The 21,449-nt window shown below is 38.1% G+C and overlaps 3 long non-coding RNA genes across 5 annotated transcripts; 1 reads left to right on the top strand and 2 right to left on the bottom strand.

Annotated features, from left to right (window-relative positions):
• Positions 1-1,079: 1,079 nt before the first annotated feature.
• Positions 1,080-7,194, bottom strand: LOC129437736 (uncharacterized). 3 transcript variants are annotated; one of them, XR_012365200.1, is made up of 5 exons: positions 5,710-7,194; positions 2,152-5,370; positions 2,009-2,065; positions 1,858-1,923; positions 1,080-1,754 (listed from the first exon to the last, which is right to left on the bottom strand). It is a non-coding gene; the product is annotated as an uncharacterized lncRNA (long non-coding RNA). The 3 variants fall into 3 exon arrangements; XR_012365201.1 differs by lacking the exon at positions 5,710-7,194 and having other exon boundaries at positions 2,152-2,229; positions 2,312-5,503; XR_012365199.1 differs by lacking the exon at positions 5,710-7,194 and having other exon boundaries at positions 2,152-5,503.
• Positions 7,195-7,534: 340 nt separating this feature from the next.
• On the bottom strand, positions 7,535-18,632 carry LOC141358781 (uncharacterized). Its single transcript, XR_012365198.1, has 4 exons — positions 18,547-18,632; positions 17,704-17,769; positions 17,570-17,608; positions 7,535-8,177 (listed from the first exon to the last, which is right to left on the bottom strand). It is a non-coding gene; the product is annotated as an uncharacterized lncRNA (long non-coding RNA).
• Positions 18,633-19,222: 590 nt separating this feature from the next.
• Positions 19,223-19,878, top strand: LOC141358780 (uncharacterized). Its single transcript, XR_012365197.1, has 2 exons — positions 19,223-19,530; positions 19,778-19,878. It is a non-coding gene; the product is annotated as an uncharacterized lncRNA (long non-coding RNA).
• Positions 19,879-21,449: the final 1,571 nt, after the last annotated feature.

Raw genomic sequence — 21,449 nt, 5'->3', positions numbered from 1 at the left:
TGCATTACATGTGAACGGCCCCTACGCTAATATGATTTTGTTTTTCTCTCCCTGTCTTGTCCTCGACCCCGAGAACAATGGAACAAACAGACCCAGTTCCAGTAGATGTGAAAGTCGGCACACCTCTGACCTACTGGTCGTCCTTCAACGTGATGCCCAGCTGATGCCTGACCAACGATCACCGACAGAACCAGCTTAATCTCCGCTTAATCTCCTTATCCGTTTATATGTGTGTATATACATATATATCTCCCAAGGGTTTTTCCCTCCTAGGACTTTTTTTTATTTCCTCGGCTAAACAGCCCGGGGTTTTTTTTCTCCTATGGGGTTTTTTACTCTGGGGAGGCAGCCTTCTTGGGCTTAACTTAGCTTCCTCTTCTAGACGTTACATTAGTAATACGCTCGCTTATAATGTCGAGTCATAGCCGCAGCAAATTTGACTGCTTATGCTATCGTGTATTATGTTATGCTATCTGTCGTTTTCTGTGCTTTTATTGCTTCTATTAATGTAAAGCTGCTTTGAAACAATTAAGTATTGTGAAAAGCGCTAAATAAATAAAATTGAATTGAAAAAAAAATTTTTCACTGCCCAATATACATTGTTATCATAACTAGACCCACTGTAATTTTTTTAATGTTTGTGATTATTAATTTCAATAATTTTGGATAAATTATGATTTTTAGATAATGTTGCTATCATTAGATAATTTACAGTTTCCAATAGACTAAAAGGCTATATATAAATGATAGAACATTAGGGCCACAGAGGGAAAAAAAATCACAGACAGAGAATGAATTCGTAATATTGTAACTTCTTGTTTTAGAGGAGGACAGTTGTTACAATAACAGTTGTGGGGCATTTCGTGGAATTGTACTTCAGTATGGTTTCAGAAACAAGGACATACTTAATCTTTTGGCACATCAGCATCAACTTGTTATAAGTATCAGGACTGTAAAAACAATATGCATCTTTCCACAGAAAGAACCAGCCTCAAATGTATGACTTTCTCCTTTCCTCTGTGCCCTTATACTCTGTCATATAAAATACACATTCCATATAAATATAAAAGCACAAAGTGTAACATTATGTTCCTTTATTGAATAAGGACAAAACAAAGCAGGTAAACCATCAGCTCCTTTCTAAACTGAAGTCACACAGTGACTCTACAAGATGGAAATCACAGAATCAAAGCATATTATACAACCAAAGGATAAATACACATTCAAAGGTCTGTATATAACACACCCTGCATGTCTGCACACTGAAATAAATGCAGGACAAATCCATACACACACTAACTGAACAGACAATTTCAGACAACGGAAAACAAGACAATTAATGGATGCAGTAGCTTCCCTGCAAGCTTGTATTACAAACAGTATACACACAGTATACAGCACAAACATCAAGAGAGACCAAATCAATAAATAAATAAAAAATTTGAAAGCACACATACTAACTAAAATAATTCAACACATATTGGTCCCTCAGCAGCTGACCACTGTTGTCATCAATGATGATTTCCAGAGACCACATTGTAGAGGACAGCACAAGCCACAGTAATGTCACATGCCCTCACAGGGCTGACCCTTAATTTGTGAAGGCAGTGAGAGGCCAAAGGTCATTTCAACTCTGGTCCTGGCATGGCGATAGTTGTAGGCCTCCTGTACTTCCTGGGGGTCTGTGAAAGGTGTCAGGAAAAAAGGCTGACAGCCATACCCCCTGTCTCCCAGCAACACACCAGAGAATTCACCTGTCAACACAAAATCTCTTCATTACTAGCTCATAGACACAGTGATATTCTTAACACAGCCATTTAGTAAAAAGTGATTATTAATAGGGATTGTGTGGCTCACTGATATATTTCAGAGGTCCGAAAGATTCTGGAATCATGTACTGAGCCAGGCCATTTTGCCAGTGTTCTAGGAAAAGATCAAAAAGTTATGTTCACCTGAACATTTATGCTGTGAAAAGATTTCATATTTAAAAAATCTGCCTCATGGGCACCTGAGGGGGCTTTTATCCTTATGTGTGTGCAGTCCAGTGCACCAATGACACTGGGTCCTGTAAAAGAAATGAGATTTTGGCTCCAAATGATGACTCCTCACCATTGTAGACTGAATAGTACTTTCACAAGTTTGACATGATACCTTATGCCTTCTGGAATCCAGAGAGGTGGTCTCTTCATCATTATCGCCGTTATGGGCTGATGAAATGGGGCCTTGACCCTATCACATTTAATCAGATTCATATTGAAGCTAGTAGACAAGCCATGCCAGGCCTACAGTATGCCTTTGATGGAGCACTCACTGGATCAGCATCGTCTGGTGCTCGTGCTGGTGGCTTTAACAGTAACACAGTGCTGCCAGACACTGCAAGGAAATCGGCAAACCAAAGTCAGACAGTCCAAATAGATTCAATATGAATGTGATTGTGTGCTTGTGTATTTATACAAGAACATTCAATGGAGTCACCCTGCAAAAAATGACTTACTTTGTATTTTTGTCTTGTTTTCAGTAAAAATATCATAAAATTCTTAAATTAAGATGCCTTTTCTTGATGAGCAAAATGACCTAGGAAAATAAGCAAAATAATCAGCCAATGGAATAACAAAAAATGTTTTGAATTAGGTGTTTATGAAAAAGTATTTCAAGAAAACTTTGAATACATCTTAATTTAAGAATGTTTTGATATTTTTACTGAAAACAAGACAAAAACACGAAGAAAGTCTTTTTTTTGCAGTGCAATGACCAAGTGACCTTGGGTCCTTTGAAATGCGCTTTATAAATTAAAGTGATTATTATTAATAGCTCATCTATTTATTCAATTCAATTTTATTTATAAAGCGCTTTTCACAATTGTTTCATTGTTTCAAAGCAGCTTTACATTAATAAAAGCAGAAAAAAAGTCAACGGTGGACAACATAAGAAGCAGAGTACATAATGAGCGTAGTAATAATGGAAGGCTTTCATAATACTTTATTGAAGCCTTATCCAGTGTGATGGAGTTACTTTACACAATTTCACAAATATTTGCAGTCCATTTCAATAAAGGAATTAACTGTTTTATAATCAGAGTACAATTGCATTTTTGGAGATTAAATATTTTTATTGTAATTGTGATGTTTCAGTGGAGCGGTGAGTTTGTAATTTTGCATTACTTACGGATTCAGGCGGTCTGCAATACTTTGCCACGCTTTATCTCTTTGCTTTATCACTGTGGCAGTGTTGCCTTTCTTCTTAATTATGTCTTTTACCTCCTCGTATGGATTTGTGCCTCTGACGGGGAAAAGAACGCCCCTCTAGTTGCCATGGTGAATCGGTGAATCTGTGATCGTTGGCGGGGTCTATTTGACTGATCCGTGAGCGCGCACCTATCCAGGATTGGTTTCACCTGGCTTAATGAATCCGTGTCTAATCATCCTGGCTTGGTCTTTGTGCAACCAATTAAGCGTGGACACACTTGTTTTGGCTTCAGCTCAGTCATTTATCCTGGATGTCTTAATTCTACTTTTGTGCAACAGGCCCCAGATCTTTGTGTTTTTGTCAAATAAAGAAAATAAACAGGGTGTGCATCCAGACATTTCTGTCTCCGCCAGCTGTCTCTCAAAACACGTTACAAAAATCAATTGAAACTCCGTGAATACTCGTCATACAAACATGATACACATATCCAAAGAAAGCCTGAAATGTCTACTTTTAAACAGGCTAATTATAATCGAAAACAAATAATGCCTGTTTATATAATCTGCATTGAAGTAAAGAGAGTACCGTTTTTCCTGGCTGACTTCATTATCTTTAATATGGTCACGCCCACAGGCGGTACCCGCTGTTGACATGAAGAGCAGCTCAAACATTAAAAAGTAAAGTTGGATTTAAGTTCAGATTTAAAGACTTTACCGCATGTCTGGATTATAAACTTTATACACACACACACGTGAGGAAGATCTTCATTTATGTCTGGACATTGAGGAAGAGAAGCATTTATTTTTAACGTTACCTTAGAAGAACAATGGAGGACGCACTGGAGGAGGAAGTAAGTAACAGTTAATTTATATCATTTATATTTGCTATCATGTAATATGCTCATGGCTTGTGCAGTTCAGCCTACACACAGTAAGCATCAGCAGATTGCACGCTTCGGATTGAAAAAGTTTTGCATTGTTTACAAACTAAGACGCAATCTCACGTAATGGCGGATTTCACTGTTGCATGCTGTAAGGTGTTAAACACAGTTATTCACTTATATCCTCCATGGCAACTTTCAGTAAGCCTGCACTGCTGTATCTTTTAAGTGTGTGCTGTAATATGATTCCATGTTTACATGCTTATTTACAAACGAGGACGCCATCTCACGTAATGGCGGATTTCACTGTTGCATGCTGTACAGTGTTAAACACAGTTATTCACTTATAGGCTATTCTTCATGGCAACTTTCAGTAAGGATGCACTGTATCTTTTAAGTGTGTCCTGTAATATGATTCCATGTTTACATGCTTATTTACAAACAAGTACGCGTGACCTCCCGTAATGGCGGTTATCTGTTACATGTTGTACAGTGTTAGACACAGTTATTCACTTTCGTATCCTTCATGGCAACTTTGAGTAATGCTGCACTGCGGGATTCGAGCTCGCGCACATGGACGCCATATGTGATGTGTTTTTAAAGTTCATACACGCTTACAGAAACGCGTTTAAAACAGAAGCTAGACGATAAGCAGATGGGCATCTGAAAACAGCTTTTTATATAACTAATCACTGCAGATGTTTACCTGAGATGTTCTGAATTTAGTTTATGTACATGATAGAAATATGAATGTACTATCAGTGATATTTACCCATCAGTTATATATGTAAGGGTATTTCTGTGGACAATTTATGCTAACAGCTGTCCATAACTCTCTTACAGGCCTGCATCGCTCTCATCATACAAACATCATAAATAACTTTCATACAGTGTTGCATGCACTGCATGAATGTAAAACTAAATGACTTTGAACATTAACATTGCAGTAATGTATGTATGTAATATACTGTAAATAACTACCTTAACTTCAGAAATGTAAACATGTAAATATAAATAACTATCAAGCAAACAGATGTGTCAAGGCTGTAGCCAAATAGTTGCAGAGGTTGTAGTTATGGGGCATCTTGATAGCGATTAAGGTTGCGTGTTGTTGCTGCTGGTAAGACAGCACACTTCCATACTAAACTCTGCCAAAGCCAAAATCCACCACAGAATTGACATGTGACATCCTGATAGTGGTGACCGAAGGGGCTACAGCACTGGCAAGGTCCTTAAACGCCTCTGCTACTTGGAGGACTGTGAGGGCAGGCAGCTTACAGGTGACACTCTTTTAAAAGGTACTCCTGAAATTAAAAAAGGTCAATTCCTATCATTTTAGTCTGTAAAATCTTTCGCAGTTTTTTTATCAAATACTGCTTCTTATTACATGGCATTTGCAATACTTCTAATCGTCTGATGTCCTGAATGTCACACCGCAGCATCTGGACAGGACTATTGTTTTGTACATTGTAATGGATTGTTCTGTAATAACCACTCGTATGGACTTTATCTGTTACATAAACATTTTCAGTGAAATGAGCCTGATCTCATACAGTATGTCTTTTGTGAAGTATATATGTGTGTCTGTGTGTGTGTGTGTGTGTGTGTGTAAAATACTACATTGCAAAATTTTTGTGTTGTACCTTAATACATCAGCAAGCTTACTTTCTTTGGGTCTTGCAGACAGAACCTCTGAAAATACACAGAAAACACACAGTGGCCATGTTAACATTAATAAAAATTACAGCAAAGTTTGGAATACTACATTACAGTAAAATGTTCTAGGTCTGTGTCAGCTCTCAACCGTTTCAGTACAGCTGTGAACTTCACTGAGCTCTGAGTAGTGCAACAATGTGCTTTCCCAGCAACACAAGAACAACTGCTCTGTGACAGTATTACACGACGAGAGTCCTTTAATACAATCAGTGAATAAATGACATTAAACAATATCAAGAATTAAGAATCAATGTTATATGTAAACTGATTCTAAATATGACACATGTAAACTCTATTTACTAGGCTAGTGTCTTTACTGTCTATTAAACTGAAGCACTTATGAACAGATTTAGCCTGTCTATGCACAGATGTAGAACCCACAAAAACGTCTGCTTAAAATGCATTTTAGCTGTCTTTTGTGTTTTCATATAGACTCAGTTTATGTTGTTTGACTTTCTCATCGACCTGAAACAAGTCGCCCTCACCCTGATCTCTCATGCAGTGACCTGATCCTTACTGAAAAACTACTCACAGTCAGTAACAATCTTATTCCTGTACGTACATTGCAAAAACAAACATTTTATGGCATAACATAAAGACTATACTGTAAGTGTTTACTATTTAACTAAATAGATAAATAATACAAAGATCAATATTAACCTTGTCAGAAACAGAGACGAGGATTTAGCATGAGATGAGAATACTTAACGTACTCTCAAAGTTGTTGATTTAACTTTAAAAAACACTTTTCCTTCTTACTGTTGTAAGACAGTCTGTCTTGCAACACGATTAACGTCATTCACGTTAATCGCGGGAATCTCTTGTAAACAGCGAGTGTAATGTGTGTTATTTTAGCGATATTAAATTATGAAACAATATGAAATAAAGTAATAACTTACACTTATATCCCGCACTTCGTTCGCCATGCTTGGTTGATGACGTGAAGCTTCATTTCAGTTGATTGCGCAAAAGGTGTGCAATGCTAAGCTCCTTCAGTGCTGCGCTCTTGGCGGGTTATGATTGGTTGAATGGTAAGCTTGCATCTGATTGGCTAAAGAGTACGAGTGACCCACGTTGGAGAAGCACGCTGCCACCAAAGTCTCAAAACACACACACACGAATTCAAAGCAATTCACATACGAAAAAGACGATTCGTACATTCACAGTCATGATAAACTCACAATTTAAAACTTTTCGTACACAGTTCTACATTTGTGTATTGTTTTTTTCGTTTGTGAAACGTATTTTATGAATATGGATTTTTATTTTGTGTATGTACATCATTTTTTTGCGAATATGTATATTTGTGTGTATGTGAATTAGATTTCATGCATGTGAAATTGTCTACGCATGTGTGAATCATGTTTTTTGCGTGAATTATTAAAGAGATTAATCTATCTCTATATACCACACAATAGAAACATTAAAGGCTGTGGAATGCTTTGCCTCTTTTTCAGCGTTGTTCAAACTTGGTCGATTCTTTTAAAAAACAACTTAAGACTCGTTTTGGTTAGTTTTATGGCTATTTGTTCTGTTTGCTGTTTGTATTTTGTAGAATGTATTTAAATTTTTATTGTATTATTCTGAAGCATTTTGTGATTCTTGTCTGTGTAAAGTGCTATATAAAGAAATTTTACTTACTTACTTACTTACTTACTTAAAGTATATACTGTATTTATCAATGTAACTTTTATGAAGTAAAATCACAAATAGCCTTCCTTCTCATGGAAAATAGTCCCTGGCTGACAGTGAACAGCAACAGAAAGTGTGCTGCATATTGATTCACAGAATTGTTGGCTGGAGCCAATGACTTAATTCACTGAAACCCACTGAGCAAAAGTATGTCCAAAAGACGTCTTTTCAACGTCTTTGTCGGACGTTGAAAAAACCTCCCCATCAGGGTGCAGAATAAAAGGTTTTCCGACGTCTTTTTCTGACGTCTTTTGGACGTCCAATAATGATGTCTATAGGACGTCTTTTTAAGGTCCAAATTTAGTTGAAATGTGGTCATTGTGGACATATTTTCAACGTCTTATAATGTCAACTGCAGACTCATTTAAGACATCATTTAGCTAAATAAAGACTCACACTTTGCACTCCATTAAACATATTTATTCAAAACTTATTTAAATGTGGTTGTGTGTGTGTTTGTGTGTGTACAAATGCATAAAAGCTAAATACAACAAATAAAAACAATACAATTATAACATTTAAAAACAACATAAATAAACAATATATATACTTTAAAAAAGTTAAAAAGTGCATCTATTCAAAAAGTAATGTTAAAAAAATGTTTATTGTGTACCCCTCCCTTTCTTGATGGTGCACGTTTAAGATGGTCTTAAGCATGTTTTCTTATTAGCTGCTCCGTTGCATCTTTACTCCATTACTCCACCTGTAAAAATGGAAAGACAAAAAATATAAATATGCAAAAGCAGCCTGTAGTCATACACCAAGTACACATACATGTTATAAGAAAACAGCAAGGTTTAAATCCTTTGTACACCCTTACTTCATAGCTTTTGCAGCACTGTACCAACTGTCCTCTAGGTTTAAATTTTCACCTCATGATTTATCATCTGTTAACAATTTCCCTGTATTTTTACAGTACTGGCAGCACGTCTATTTCTTGTTTATTTTTAGTGTATTTTACTGTAATACCTATATTGACAGATTAATTTTTTTACTTACTACAGTAATTACAAATAATATTACATAATATATAGTTAATTTAGATATAAATCTATAGTTATTAATATTGTAAAAACGCTATTCTTGACATGACATTATGAATTAAAAGGCAATTCAAGCCATGTTTATATCAAACAATTTTTTTTTATCATTTCATTGAAACAAAAAATATTTAAAACATTTTAAACATTATGTATTATAGTAAAGAGCCAGTAAGATGACAATTTTAAGCGTCCTATCACTTTTAATTAGTCACGGACAACAGGTTTAAATGCATGCAAGGTCAAAAAACACTGTAATTTTCCCAAAATATACATTTAAAATTAACCCATTTCTCAGAGATCCCCAAACTATTCGTGTGAAGTCATTCAACGACTCAGTCTGCTTAAACCCCACCTTTCAGTAGCCTACACTGCTTTGATTGGACAACTGACAGAGTCTCCGCGCAGACCACAGATCAGTGGCACAGACCAACAATAGTGCAACATGTATTGACCTAGTGCTAACATGATTTACTGAGAAGACATTATCAACATTAGGGATGCAGCAATTATAGATTTTGATGGTACGGTTATAGTCTGACAAATAATCACGGTTGTACGGTTATTAAGGATTCATTTATTTTACAACATTAATGTATAAAATCACATGAATAAATGTTTTAACAATTGCTAAATTCTTCTGTATTTTCAGTTTGTGTATTTTTCTACAATTCTTGGACAAATGATAATAATAATAATAACTTAGCTGGCTTTGACTTAAACATTATAGGTGTCTTTTGAAACCTGTAGGCTGTTCATTTTAATGATCTTTTGAATAAATGTAATTTTACATTTGGACTGAATAAATGTATATTATTTTGGTTTGTTTGAAGTAAAACGAATTCATTCATTCGTTCTCAAAACGAATAATAACACAGGGTCATCCTGGCCCAGGTACTGCGAGTCATTTTGACAGGTGTAGCTTAATATTACACAAAAATCAGGGGTGGCAAGATTAACATGTTAACTCAAGCTATTCATTAATTAATCATAAACGCGTTAAAATAATTCAACCTAAGGAAATGCAGTCAGACCACCAGGAGCCCCGCCCGGGTTTGATCCGCGAGCAGGAGGTTTTTAATGCTGTACAGACATGGAGTGTGGCTCTTTCACGTACTCATGTAGGTGCGCGCGCGCGCACACACACACACACACACACACACAAACCAGATGCACGAACAACCAAGAGACACGTCACGCGGCCACATATTCTTTTGAACGCGGAGCTTTGTCATACAGTGCATCATGACGCACGCGCCTCTTGGTGGTTCGTGGATCTGGTTTGTGTGTGTGTGTGTGCGTGAAACAAAAACACGCGGTGTAGCGAAGGCTTTACGGTTACTTAACCGTGACATTTTAAAGCGCGGTTAATAGTGAAAACGGTTAATCGCTGCATCCCTAATCGACATTAATACACATCATTCATCATTAATCCAAGAAATAAAAACGACAACAGAAACTAACATTTTACACCCATTTAAGCATTTATGTAAGCTAACCGGGTCATATCAAAACCTAAATGAGCATGCGCTAGCCGCTTGCTAACGTGACTCTCTGACAGTATATATAGAGTTTAAACAACTCCATCATTCATCATTAATCCAAGCAGTAAAAACGACGATAGAAACTAACAATTTTACACTCATTTAAGCATTTATGTAAACTAACAAAACAAAACAATAGCAAAACAATAAGTGAGCATGCCTTAACCGCTTGCTAACGTGACTCTCAGAGTTTAAACGACGATATAATTCATCATTAATCCAAGCAATAAAAACCATGATAGACATTTTACACTCATTTAAGCAAGTATGTAGCTATACTCATACACTCACACTTACAGGTTGTGGTTAGGAGACGCATGTTGTTCCAAATAAAGTGGGTACTGAACCATCTTTCATTGCCAAACGTCTAAGTTAATAAATCCCTCTGTTAAAAATTAATTTTAACTAGAGGTCGATCGATATGTGTTTTTCAGAGCCAATGCCGATACCGATTATTACTAATCAAGTAGACTGACAACTGATATTCTGAACTGATATGGCTGGTGTAAAAATGAATATTAATGTCAAAATTAAGACTCAGGGTCTGACAAAAACTCTCAATACTTTGAAACATTTTTAATTCTTCTGATTTATAACAATCATATTAATAATAACAAAAAAGAGCAGGAAGCACCAATAAACTATATATACATAAAAATTTATTGAATTAAATATATTAATTATTTTCTGATGATTTTATCATTGCATACAATAGTAGAACTATTTAGTTAATCATGTTGCACATCAATGGATGAACTTTCATATGTAGAGATGCTCCGATCAATCGGCCAACAATGGCATTAAATGACTCGAGTTTTGAGCGTTTAAACGTTCATTTTCCTCACAGCTGCTCTTGTCTGCATTTAGCCGCCGCACGCACACACAGCAGCCTGTCATCAGTGCACGTGAACAGAGCGTTCTCTCTCAAGTCTTAAAGCTACAGTATCATAATTCATCTCTCAATACAATCACACTCTGCTCTTGACTAAGGAACTGTACTTCATACGAATGCAGTAAAGACTGTGAAGTGTTTTATTTTCAGTACTCTTAGGAGACAAACGTTTTTAAAGAGATATTAAATATCTCTTTGGAGAAGAGTGCTAATTTATTTGATTCTCTATTAAAACAATAATATACCCAATTACTGTAAGTAATATAACAAAGGCAACATCTGTGGTATTACTTTATCTAGAAAAAATGTAACAGTTACAGTCATCAAATAGCTTGCATATCAGCTAAAAAAATTGGAATTGGTATCGGCCGATCGCGAAGATAACAGATCGGTAATTTGTATTGGCTGCAAAAATCCAGATCGGAGCATCCCTAATCATATGGATATAATGATTAACTAAACAATTTGTATTATGTAATAGGTGTAATTAATGTAATTGCCTTCATAGCTTCATTCTGTATGTTTTTAAAAAGACTACAAATGTTTTCATAAAACTATAACATTAATACCATATCATAGGCACAATTAGTTGGTTCAACAGCCTATTCCTTAAGTATATATGTCCTCAAGACAGGCATTTAAGCATACCCGTGTGTATATGAACATTTCTGTGTAATAAATAAGTCGCAAAAAATAACTTGATCGGTTACTTGTTGCAAGCAGGCGGCTGTGTGCGCGTGCATAAGAGCACACTGAGTGAAGACCAAAGTGGTCAAGTTCTTTATGCTTTAAAGTGGCTTGTTGTCACGATGTGCACACAGATGAGAAGAGGATGGATCCAAATGCAGTTAAACAAATTTATTTCTACAGGTAAGCAAACAAAACACGAGAACACTGGGCAAAAACACTGTAACATAACACAATGGACCGTGACAAGGGAGTGAACAGGAAGTCAATAAATACACAATGTAAACCAATGAAATAACCAGAACAATAAAACACCATGACAACAATCAAGAGGGAGGAGCAAGAAGACAATGAGTAACCAGGGTAACAAATGACTAGGAGGTAACAATAAATCAACACGAGGAGACACAGGCAAGACTCAAACATAAACACTAGAAATAATACTTAAACCACAGGAACAATACTAATCAAATACAAAGACAGAATAAGAAACAAAACAAGATATGATACAAATCAAAACCATAATCAAAGACAAGACCCCAATCAAAAACAGTACCTAATACAATAAACAAGAAACAAAAGGTAGCAATAAGTAAAATAAAACAAAGCATGACAAGGAAATAATAAATCTCAAAAACCCACAAACCGAATCCCAACACTTGTATTTTTAAAATGACATGACTTACTATGACGTGCAAATGCCAGCTCGGTCAACTGCCTGAAACGCGTGCTAAACTCTTGTATTGCAGTGTCAACTCACAGAGCGAAATCATTGCAAAGCAGCTCGAGTTAGCAATCGCTTTCTGCTGTGTCTTCAGCCTCCTGCACTGATTGGCCGGACTCATGACTCCCAACAAATCAGATGGGCAGTAGGCGGGCATTGCTGTAGGCAACTGAATACGGACTACCGGCACATCCGGGAACTTGACTGTAAATTTCGTCACCGCCCCTTTTTGGGGGATAAAAAAGCAGACCTTCCATTGGCTTCATTCAAAATTGCGAAACAAAGCAACGTTTTTATACAGCCGGCAGGCCTAAATATCTTATGAAATCACTCAGATTAAACATGTCGAGTATTTATCTGTCCACCCTGCCTGGTACTGTAATATATTATATTTTGTAATGCGTTACTCCCAACACTGATGACGCTGCGCCGGTTGTGCGTATAGAGTGCCCTGTTCCGTGTTCCGACAGCTCTCACTAAATCCATGGCTGCGTCAGAGCCGAAATAGTGCATTTCAAAATCAAATTACATTATCGGCAAATAGGCTTTTAAAATGTCCGATGTCGATAGTCGGCAAAATGCTTAATATCGACCTCTAGAGATTGATAATCGGTCGACCCCTAATTTTAACCACAGATTCTTCACAGCCAAATATTTTGTATACCCTCCTTGAAAATGTTTCCTTTGGTAGTGAAAACAGCACAAACTGAAAACACAGCATGATGTTTACACACTAACTAGCTGTGGGCAGGTAATAGTTTTCGTTTCTCCCGCAGGCAAGGCTGTAGGCGGAGATTAGTATCTCGTGTGACGTGGAAGTGTTCGTGTGACGTGGAAAATATCAGGCAGGAGAATCAGTCCATATAACGACTCGTTTCAGTGAGTCAGAGTCGACTCCCTACTTTAGAAGCCAATAACTTTATTAATCGTGCACTTTTTGGTTCAACTACTTTGCACATTGTTTACATTGATGGACAGCTACATGACACACTGCAATACAGGTCAGTTTCGATTTTGGATCTGTGTGGCTCTTCAATAATAACTAAATGATGACTATGTATATCAGGGTAACCCTGATGTATATAAAACATCTGTAAAAAAAAAACTCTACGTTACAATCACACTTGTGTGTTTGTGTGTGCTTAAGAAAGTATGTACGTTTGTTCTCTAGAACCGGGGATTTGTACATGTACATTATTTTCACATTAATATTGGATGCATTTATTTTTTCGACAAATTAAACTATTAAAAAATTGTAACTTGACTTATTCACATTGTAGGGTCGTTTAGACCCAGAGGATCAAAAACAGTAAATCTTTTAAACACCTTCAGAAAAACCAAATCAAGCCCAGATTTTTGTATTCAAATTTAGACTATTTAGGAAGTCAGGGTTGAGACGAATGGCACTGAAAACTAAAAAAAAAATGACTAACCTTAAAAATCTTTTAGGGGCAGAACCAAAGTTAAGGAAGTCCGCCCGGGCCGGAAAGGAAGAACACCGGAACTTCCGGTAGCGCCGCGGGAGGGAAAATCGGCGAATTGGATACAGCTGTGCCTAGTTAACGGGAGCGCCGATGATTAGAGGACACGCTGAGCAGGCCAGTATAAAAGAACAGCTTAATTCACAGTTAGAGGCTGGTTGTTGATGTGTTGAAGTGCTGCGTGTACTCATCTGGTACGCTGCTGGTGGCGGTCCGGCTCTCTTTCCCAGGCTGAAGCGGTATAGTTGGAGAGACATTGTGAACCTTAAAGGTTGAAAAACGAACGGAAAATGTTGTAAACAAAGACACAACACGAGGAGAAGAACGGAGTTTATGTGAGTACAAACCTGCAAGTGAATTGTGGAAACGCTGGAAGAAACGCCCTGTTTTGCAGGGTTGACGTCGCCTGTTGTGTGGACCAGAGCAAAGGACAGTGAGACAAATAGTTCACAGTACTCGTGAGTAATAATATTTTGTGAAGACGCTTTGTATACTAACCTGTCTTTCTAGTGGATACCTCCAGGAGAAGGAGGGCGGCCCTACCCCTAAGATAGCGTGGTGGGTGAGCCGAGGGAATATTCAACGGAAGCTAGTCACAGCGACGAGACCATCAGCTAGGCCGTATTTTCCACCACCAATCGGACCTGGGCAAAGTGGAAGGAGACGGGCGTCCTTTGTGTACACTTGAGCGTGGTGGGTGAGTCTTTGTGCTGTGGAAACTTTCACTTTTGACGTGGTGCTGTGTACTGCTGTGTATTGCTGTGTGTCTTGTCAGACAAACCCCCGCCTTCGTATACTTTGTCAAAGTAAGACGAAGAGGTTGCCGGCCTTAGTGAAGAATATCCGAATATATGTTGTGAACACGCTTCTGGCCTAAGTAACGGAGCGGTGCTACGGAACGATCTCCTGTCCAGACGTCTGGGGTGCCTTTGAAGAACGGCGGTGAAGAGCTGGACGATTGGTGTACGTGTGAGTACGACTAAAGGTCGCTACTGTTGATGCTTTTATTTACGTAATACTTACTGTTGCAGAGAGTGAGGTGTAGGAATTCCGCCGTCCCGTGGTCTCTACAAAGGGGCGCCCCTGCTCGGTGTACGATCGCCTAACGGTAACAAGAGAAGGGCAGCGCTCGGCCTGGTGTGACGGTGCGACGTATCCACCCCTCTGTGACCATCGAGCTCGTCGTGAGGGTCTGTCCCCGACGCTACATGGAAAACTGCTTGTCGATCTGACCTATTGAGAGAAACCAATTGTCGTAAGTCTGCCACCTGGTTGTATTTCATTGGACCCCTTTTTCAAGTCTGTTGATTACAGGGACGGAGAACGCACCGCACCGAAACGGAACGCAAGGAGGATCCCAGGAGAGAATTAACTGTGCCTTTGCGTCCCAGCCGTTGCCTGTGGAGAAAGAGAAAGAGAGTGAGCACCAAGAGAACGAACTGTGTGAAACCTGTACTTACAGTGAGCTGTAACCAGCGAAGAGGTGAGAGCAAACCAAGTCGAACTAACTGTGCCTTTGTGTCCCAGCCGTTGCCTGTGGAGAAAGAGAAAGAGAGTGAGCACCAAGAGAACGAACTGTGTGAAACCTGCACTTACCGTGAGCTGTAACCAGCGAAGAGGTGAGAGCAAACCAAGTCGAACTAACTGTGCCTTTGTGTCCCAGACGTTGCCTGTGGAGAAAGAGAAAGTGAGTGAGCATCAAGAGAACGAACTGTGTGAAACCTGTATTTACCGTGAGCTGTAACCAGCGAAGAGGTGAGAGCAAACCAAGTCGAACTAACTGTGCCTTTGTGTCCCAGCCGTTGCCTGTGGAGAAAGAGAGTGAGCACCAAGAGAACGAACTGTGTGAAACCTGTACTTACCGTGAGTGGTAACCAGCAAAGAGGTGAGAGCAAACCAAGTCGAACTAACTGTACCTTTGTGCCCCAGCCGCCATCTGTGGAGCAAGAGAAAGGAAGAGTGAACGATACGACAGGGAACAGTAAAAGCACATGTGGAAAGTCCCCGTGAGGAGAGAAAAGGTACGCAGACAGGAAAAACAACGTCAACACTCATTTTGCTTTTATTCTGCCTCCAGGAAGGAAAAGGAGGGCGCCACGGATAAAAGGGACAAGGCAGGAGCCTGATTTCTACGCCCCCTCCCCCTCTTCCCGTTATTGCCTTGGCCGCAGCCCACCTGGAGGGCAGAGCCAGAGACCCAAATTTTAACTGCCCTTTCCCCCATTTCCCCCAAATTTCTTTTAAATAAATAAAGTCTGGTTTTTATACTTACTCATCCTCGTTGTTGTCTGGTCATAGGGTTGGTTTTGGGGACCTCCTCGAGGTGGAAGTTGAAAAGGGGCGTGGCTTTAGCCAAAACCATAGCCAGCCCCTGGGTGTGACATATATATATGCAGTCTTAACTGGGACATTATGGAGTGGTTTCCCAGACAGGGATTATCTTAAGATAAGACTAGGCCTTAGTTTAATTAGGAAATATAACTAGTTTCAACAAACATTACTTACTAAAAACATTACGGGGCGGTTTCCCGGACAGGGATTAGATTAGTCCTAGACTAAAATAAATGTAAGAGCTGTCCAAACTGAAAACAACATGCACTGATATATCTTAAAATACATTAGTGTCCTTTGTTTAGCCTTAAAATGGACACCAGTAATGTTTTTAGTAAGGCATGTCTGTTGAAAACTAGTCATAATTCCCAACCATACCAAGGCCCAATCCCGGCACAAAACAATACCCGTTCGGGAAACCACCCCTACTTGTGTGCATTTTGAACCAAAACAAAGAGCACTGATGTGTTTTAAGATGTCACTGCAAGTTGTTTTCAGTTTGGACAGCTCTGTCTAATCCGGGAAACCGCCCCTATAAATAACAAAGAATCAACAAATCAAAATGATTCGTATGCTACATAGTTCTGAAAGGTTCAGATGTTCATAGTGCTTTTCAGCATCCTTGCATGTTAACATACAGCCAATTATTGTTGTGCATTTAACGTTAAAAGTTAGCCTATACGATCTCTAGCTCTCACTCACACACCTGTTTATAAGGAGTAAAATACAGGTATATTATTATTAATAATATAAATAGATAAAATCAGACATTGTTGAATTTATTAATAAAGAATTAGATATTTGTATTATCCCAAAACAATTTAAATATACACTGTAAATGTGCATTTTGCATGTGGTGAGGGGCATATAGCTGTATATGTAAACGAGTTATGTTGTCATTTTACTATTGTGATTCTGTAGCTGCTGGTGTTTAATTGCTAGCTATAGTGTAGTGCATTAACTGTGGTAGTTAAAGAACTAAATGCTGATCAAATTGAATCAAAATGTTGATTAAATGTATTTGGGCATTTTTTGTGCCTTTGGGCGGGTTTTGGACAGTTTTTGGGGTAGAAACCATCAACTCTGGCAACACTGCATTTGAGCTTATCTGGCGACTGATATATTCTTGTGGGTGGAGGTTAGAAAAAAACACCTCTAATATTGACATCATTCAACCAGGAAGTAGGGGGCTGTAGTACAAACCGGCAGGTCACTGAAGGCTTTGAAAGGTGAATTGTATTAGAGAAAATATACCTTTATCATTTTGCAGGTATTATTTATGCTCTAACAGCAATATTACATGGTACTGTAACTAAAGTTTGGAATATGGGATCCGGAAAACGGGACCTTTACATGAAATTGAACAAAATGGTTAATTAAAAAGATCTTAAATTACCTCAGGAAAACTGGCACTACTGAAGGAAAACCGGCACTACTGAAACATAATTGAAAAAGAGCAAGATTTACAAACGTCAGCATATATTAAAATGTATTTTGTTTTCTTTGAGGTTAATCAAAACAAATACTTACTGTACAAAGATGCAAAGATGCTTGGTAAAATGGCTCTGAAAAGAGCCTTTGTGGTGTATGTAGGTCCTGTTCACAAAAACAGAAAGGAGAAAAAGAAGTCAAATATATTGCAACTACCTTTGTAAATTAATATGCATTCAGTTTTCATTGATCTTTATTGACTAAACAGTATGTTAAGAACATGACAAATCAGTATGACTTCTAGATTGATCACTTACAAAAATCAGATGACAATCGATCACTGAAAAAACAGAAAAAACAATTATTCTATTTTGTTTAAATTCCAAAGGTTAGAAACCTGTCTAACGTTACTACAGTGCCTGTGCGCTTTGAACTGAGCTCTTTGATTGACAGGTGAACTTTTACCATAGAAGCCCACTTTTAAGCATGTCACTAAGACAAAATCATAAAAAATGCATTCAAATGGTTAATATTATAAAAGGACGGATGTCATATTTTGTGTGGGAAGAAAAAGTCAATTTTACGACCGTGTATTTAGTTTCACATGGCTGTTATTAAGGAACGAGATCCCCTCGGACTGAAAGAGATAAACGAGTTCCCCAAGACGGTCTAAAATAACTCACTGAAAAATATTTAATACGCGAACATATTAACAGTCAGTTAATAACAACTAACCAAGGCATCAGTTCGTTAATAACAACTAACCAAGTCTGAAAATAGCCTACGGAACGTTATTCTCCGCGGTGTCAAATTCTGTCATCCGTTTATCGAAAACAATTCTCGAAAAACTCGACGTTTTCTAACAAAAATATTTTTGACAATAAAATAAGTACACAAAACAAAATAAACACACACTGTTTGGAATGGATAAACATAACGTACCTGTTCACAGCAGGTTGAATCCGTTGAGTACGTTTAGGCTGGGGCTCACTTAATTACGTCTGTTGATCACGTGAAAAAAAGATCACGCGCCACCTCGCCACCTAAGCTTTTACACACCCTTGTGGTTAAACTTAGAATTGCAATGTTGATTATTTTTGTAAATCACACTTGAATTTGGTTTAATTTGCAAATTACACAAAAGAAATGCAATAGATTTTGGCACGCGTTGTGAACATTCATTCATAAAAATATAACATTTTATCACCTAAAAGAATTTTCACAAAAAAAAAAAACGTAATGTTACATTGTTTTGAGTCAGAACTCATTTGTCGTTTTTATTGCATAAGTTTTTATATATTTTTTTTTTCTGAACCTGTTTTGAATGTCTAAATGACGTCCAAGAACGGACCCACAACTATTGAACTGCATATCAACATCCAAAAGACGTCGTAGTCAGACGTCCAAATACTGTACTGGATCTGCACGTCGTTTAGACGTGCAGATTAGGTGCAGATTAGGTTCTGGACCGACCGACCTGATATGGACATAATCTGAACGTCCTTTGGACGTCTTGTGGCAGTGCAGAAACTTTCCGCCACTATATTTTTACATTCTTATTATTATTCATGTTTGCGTCCACGAATCGATCAGAGAGGGAGGAGTAATGGGTGGAGCTAACCTGGAAGAACCGGAAGGAGAAAAGTGAATAAAAGAGACTGCATTGCATCCGGAAGTACTGCGTCATTGTTTTTGTTTACCTGGGTGAGAGTGTGGGCCTGCCGTGAGAGGACGGATGTTGTTCAAATGATGGCTGTTGAGTTTATGGACGAGTGCAACGCGGAGCTTTGGCTGTGGATTGTGTGAGCATTATTTCCAGTCGATAACTTGAAATAAGCTACGGACAACTGGATTGTTTTCCCGTCTGTTATGAGGACAGAGAGCTGCTACACCTCACTCCGAGGACCTCCACTTCCGTAAACTTTGGTTAGTACCCATACGCTACTTCGTTGTATCCACCCTCATTCCTACATTGTTACACACACGCACACTCATAACATTCAAACATCACTCACGATTGAAGATTTAATTGCCACTTTTGTATGTTTCATGTTGAAAATGAGCGTTTATTAGATGTTTTGTCACCTGCTTTATATGTTGATTATTTACAAATGTTTTCTCTTTTTTATTTCATGTGCATTCTGTGAAATCTTATGGAAAATGACCCATCAAGATGACGCAGTCCATACCCCGCTTGTATTTATACAGCACTGACATAACTTTTCCTCTTTTTCATCTGACTTACCTGAAATAAATCACCAGCACCAAACTGCATCACTGGAGTACGATTGTGTTTTTCTTCGTTGTTCTGTTGTTGTATTTTTGTGTAACGGATGGTTTGTTGCTATCCGGGGGCTATTTTTAGCTCATATGAATTGACAAGATAAGTCTTGTCTGGCGCCCGAACATTTAAATAAAGTTTTTTTTTTGAAAGTGCATTTCACTAGCGGCTATTTGGGGAGTGTGGAGAAAACTTTTAGTCACGTGACTTTGTGGCGTCGCGGTAGTGTCTCGGACCTGCGACACGGGTTAGATTTTCCCCTATAGCAGACATTTTTTTTGTTGTTTTTTGTATATATAAACTTTAACCAAAAGGGCCACCGTTACAGTCTCATGTTTGTTGGGAACTAACCATATTATGAATAAATATACTGTAGATTCTTACAGAACAACACTTAACAACATACTATGTATGCTTCAAAAGACTCCAAAATTAAGGAATTAAGGTTGCAAACTCAAATGGTAATCTTTAAAATGCAATTATTTTGTGGTAAAGATTTTTATCCACTGGCTCTCCACAGGGGCGGATCTACCGGGGTGGCATTTGCCACCCTAAATAAAAGCATTGCCACCCCGTATGCCACCCCAGCGCTGGTATCCTAATATATATAATATATACCCGAGTAGGCTCTTTTAACCAGAAAGGCAATGTAGTTTGTCTCTGCATGCGTTTAGGGGTGGGAGACACATATCTGACTATGATTGGTGTGTGTGTCTTAGAGGGGGTGGGACAACCACATAGCTGATGATGATTGGCTTAATTTCCATCGTTAGCCAACCAGATGCAGCAGAGTTCACACAAGCACGAACAGTCAGTCTGAGCAGAAAGTCTATTACAGTGTAAAAAAGTCTGCGCAGTCTTGGCAACTTGGTGACTTTGTCGCTAGATTAAGAAACGTTTTAGACCCCTTTAGCGACTTTATTAAAACGCGACTAGGACAAATCTAGCGATCTTTTCTGGTGTGGTTGGAGACTTTTGGAAACTGCCCTGAAAAGATGCATCGCCCCATCCAAGGCACTCACATGCAGCCCAGTTCTCACGCTGCAGTCCATCCCTTTCGAGTCTCAGAGCGATGGCAAGTACAACGATCTCAAAAAAAAGGTAGCGGACGCAAGCACAAAGTATAAAAAGCACAAACGTTACTTTTCCATCATTGAGGTTAAAGGCAAGAATGTTCAATTCAATTCAATTTTATTTATATAGCGCTTTTCACAATAGCTAATTGTTTCAAAGCAGCTTTACATAAATAGATGTATGAAACCAAGAAAAACGAGCATATTAATAATGTAACGTATACAGTAAAGTAGTAAGTAGAGCCCGACCGATATGCGTTTTTTCGGGCCGATGCCGATACAGATATTGGGGAGTAAAAAAAGACCGATAACGATATATCGGCCGATATTCTTTGTGTGTATATTATAGTTCAGTATATACTACAGTATATTATACTAAAGTACTGTACATAGAATACACTATATACTTTAACATAATATACTATGAATAAATACAATGCAATGCAATGATCACTCACAAATGTGGTGATCCAACACTTATATTGATGTGA

This window comes from Misgurnus anguillicaudatus, chromosome 22 (assembly GCF_027580225.2).
Source record: "Misgurnus anguillicaudatus chromosome 22, ASM2758022v2, whole genome shotgun sequence".
In the NCBI taxonomy this organism is placed as follows: domain Eukaryota; kingdom Metazoa; phylum Chordata; class Actinopteri; order Cypriniformes; family Cobitidae; genus Misgurnus; species Misgurnus anguillicaudatus.
This window is presented reverse-complemented; position numbering and strand designations above follow the sequence as displayed.